Source organism: Crocodylus porosus, unplaced genomic scaffold (assembly GCF_001723895.1).
Source record: "Crocodylus porosus isolate Cpor-Errol unplaced genomic scaffold, CroPor_comp1, whole genome shotgun sequence".
NCBI classification, from domain to species: Eukaryota; Metazoa; Chordata; order Crocodylia; family Crocodylidae; genus Crocodylus; species Crocodylus porosus.
Window position 1 is genome coordinate 2420281 of NW_017728924.1, and position 4031 is coordinate 2424311.

The following is a 4031-nucleotide window of genomic DNA, read 5'->3' on the forward strand; positions in this document are numbered from 1 at the left end:
AAAATTCAGAGGAATTAGCACAGAACTAAGAAAGGGTTGGCAGATGATTGTCCATTTTAAGGGAGCACCCTTGGACAAAGCAATGGCTAGGTGGTGGGTGGTAACTAAAAAAAAAAGCTAAAGTCTAGGTGGGCAGCAACTAAACACCTAATGGACTGGGTAAGGGTCTCCAAGCACCTGCGAGAGCAGAGTAGGAGGTCCATCTGGCAAAGAGGAGGGAGGTTATAAAAAAAAAGGTGTCTCTCCGCAGCCATATCATAAGCAAGCTGATGTGGAGCATCAAGAGATAGGTGGATATTTCACAGTTTTGACGAGCAGCCACACAGAGCTGAGTGGGATCCTGGACACCCCAGAAAGCCAGAGAAGTGAGGAAACTCAGGCAGGCAGGAAAATGAGTATAAGCTTCTTGAGCTTTTCTTCCTCTCTCTCTAGGTCTGTGTAGCTCCTTGTGAAGTAAAGAGAAAACCTGTTCGCAAGTTCATGTGCGACACCTGCCCCAATGAGTCCAACAGAAACACTGAACGCTCATAAGTCTGAATTATGAGAAAATGATCCTACTCGTTACAAGAGAGTCTAGAAAACTAACAGCAGCTGGTCTCTTGGACCCGTTTCTGTTAAAGAATTTGGGCCCAGGAACTATGGCGGAGAAGCCAAATGAACAAAAGAGACACTTATGCCCTAAAAAAGCTTGAGCATGTTTCTTGGAGCTTTACTGCATACTATATAAAATCCATGAAATTATATTAACTAATTTATATATATTGGCCAAATGGGACAAATCACAGACTTGAAGAACAATTTTGCATTAGGATGAATACTATCAAGTAAAGCACATTAATTATCTCTCTATTATTTCTCAAGTATTTCTTTATTATGCCCCAAGTAGTGAAGAATTAGATACAGATGTAAATTATTGGCTCTATACATGCCAAGTAAATCAGGTCAGGATTTGAACCGCTACAAAACCGTGCGGATGTTTAACTAGGTTTGGCCCATTACAAAAGACACAGAATTTGGACCTGGATATTTTTTCCTTCAGAGTCCAGTGGTCTTTGAATCATAACTTCCTAGACAGACCCTAAATGCTGGAGGCTACAAGAGGAAGAGAAACAGCAGCAAAAAATCCCTGGTCATACCCTGTTCGCTCTCCCTTTCAACCTCCACTCTGCCTCCGAGAGACACAGGATACCGGGCAACATTTAGGGTCTGACCCAGTAAATGGCAGTTCTTATGATCTACCCAGCATTAAAACTAGAATTTGTCTAAAATATTCTCATCGCCTAAAAAATCCCCATTCTCTATGTTTTCAAAGCTCTTCTTTGGGATTTCTCTGTGTAACTCTCCTTCCCCCTCCAAAAGGTCAAAGAACATTATGAAGTGACCTTATGTATTGCTTTGAAAATGTAGGATCTCTCATTAAGTATACAGTGGCTTATGCAGCTTCTTCCTTCCACCTTCTCTCTTAATTTATAAGATGATCTTATATTTTGGACGTACAAGACCACATCTTGATGCCATTTATTCCGTCAACTATTTAGCTAATTACTTAGTTACATATATGTTTAAAATAACTGATGTCACGGGAGCTGAATATATTAAACAGGCCAAATTTGGCCCACTGTCTGTGGTCCTGAGCAGATCTTTCATAGATTGTAAGGGGATGGAAGGGGCCTCGCAAGATCGTCAGGTCCAGCCCCTCTGCCCTAGGCAGGAAAGAGAACTGGGGTCAGGTGACTCCAGAGAGGTGACCGTCCAGTCTCCTCTTGAAGATTTCCAGGGTAGGTGATTGCACCACTTCTGGAGGGAGCTTATTCCACTCTGAACACCCTAACCATAAAGAACATTTTCCTAGTGTTAAGCCTAAAATGGTCTTCCAACAGTTTGTGGCCATTAATCCTGGTTTTCCCCAAGGATGCCCTGGTGAACAGTTGTTTGCTCAGCCCTTGATGTACTCCCCTAGTCCAGCAGTAAGCCGCTATCTGGTCCCCTCTCAGTCATCTCTTTTTTAGGCTGAAGAGACCCAAGTCCCTCAGGCTTTCCTCATATGGCTTGCCTTGCAAGTCTCTGATCATATGGGTGGCTCTTCTCTAGACTCTGTCAAGGTTTTCCATGTCCTTGCTGAAGTGCGGTTTAAGTGGGGCTTAATACGTGCTTTAAAGTGGAAGTTTTCCTGAATATGGATGGATGTAAGCACGTTTAAGAACCTTTCTGAAAGAGAACCCCAAAGAGATCAGTTATCTGTAATTCGGGGTACATCTACGTGTGGGTCTACACGTGATCACTGCCGCCACAGTGGCACTCTGCCCACCTATAGGGCACCGCTACAGCAACGTGGCTGGTGAATCTAACCATGTGCCACCCATACACCACAGCATGGGTGGCTCCTGTGCCATGTTTTAGTACTTCCCCCAAACAAGTACTAAACACAGGGCACAGTACTAACGTTGCCATACAGCGATGCATAGACATGCCCATTGTTTTCCAAAGCAGCTCACTTCAGGACCATATTTCCACTACTGACATGACTCAGAATGATAGCAGCAGCTGCTGGGACCACATTTCCAGCACTGACATCATTCAGGATGGTTCTGGCAGCTGTAATAAAAATCAACGAACCTTCCCACAAGTCTTCTGACTTCTCCATTCAGAGGAACCCATGGTTCAGAAACCACATCTGCCCCACTCTCAGCATAATTGCTACAAATTGAAAATAACAACATTCCCTTTACGTATTGTTTCATCCTCAATAGTCGCTCAAACACTGAAGATTGAAATCAAGAGCCTTACATGAGGAATTTAGATATAATTGAGTGTGAAGCATCTCATTTCAGGCAAATTGTTTCACTTTAATACATGCAAGGGTAAGAGTAAAGATGTTTTGAATTGCAAAATCCAATCAATGAAAGTGTATGTGAAATTAGTTACATTTGCAAAACACACAACAAAGGCTTTTACTATTGATAAAAAAAAGAACGTTTCCTCTCCGGTGAAAAAAATCATTCATTTTTTCTTCTGTGGTATATAAATCACATTCAGTCCAAATGTAAGTGTATTAAAGAAAGCATCTCCACAGTTTCATAGTTAGCAGGATGCCTAGATAGTCCTTACCTTCACTGAATAGCTAATTAAAGCAATCAAATTTATCATTCAAAAAGGTTCAGGAAAGATAAAGAGGAATGGAAGTTAAAATAAATACAACTAAATATGAGTGCCTCGCTCAGCTGCATAAAATTGTATTTGCCAGTTGGATTTAATTAGGTGGTTCTCATAAATTCTCCATTTATATACAACACAAATAAATATGGTTCTGCAAGCAACAAAAGTGATTTTTTTGTTACCCACAGAGTAGTCAGGACTACTGATCTGGATACATTCATGAACTTAACCAGACAGTTAAGTGGTACACCATACAAGTACATGTGATAAGTTGGGGCTTTCACAGGATGCACTAATTATTTGGGCTAATTATTATGGTGCCTGGGTGCATCAGGGAGTCAAATGAATGTTTACTTTTATTTACTCACGTGGCCTTATCCTGCCCTCAATCTTTTTAGTGACATATACATCAGTTCCAATAGAGGATTTTGTGCCCAGATTAAAGGAAGGATAAATGAAAGGTTGAAGACGATGCTGCCTTCAAAATCATTTGGATGAAAATGTAGCAAACGTCGTCCATTTGACTGTAGCCTCCTGTACCTTGCACAACATCTGTTAAACTAAAGGCAAGTATTTTCAGCTGGAGCAAACCTTGGACATGGATAAGCTCCTTTGCCACGTCACCAGATTGGAAAGCACCCCATCAGCACTACAGGCCCAGGGTCAAGAGAGGCAGGAAAAATGAGGAATGTGTTGTGCGCTCAAATCCAGCAACACACAGTGATTTTAATGTGTTGCACCTGCATGTGCTGCTTTCTACATTCTTTATTACAGGGAGATATGTACCAATATGCTGCAGATTTTTAAAGTTTATAGTTTCACAGTTTCTAGGGTCGGAAGGGACCTGAGCAGATCATCTAGCCCGACCCCCTGCC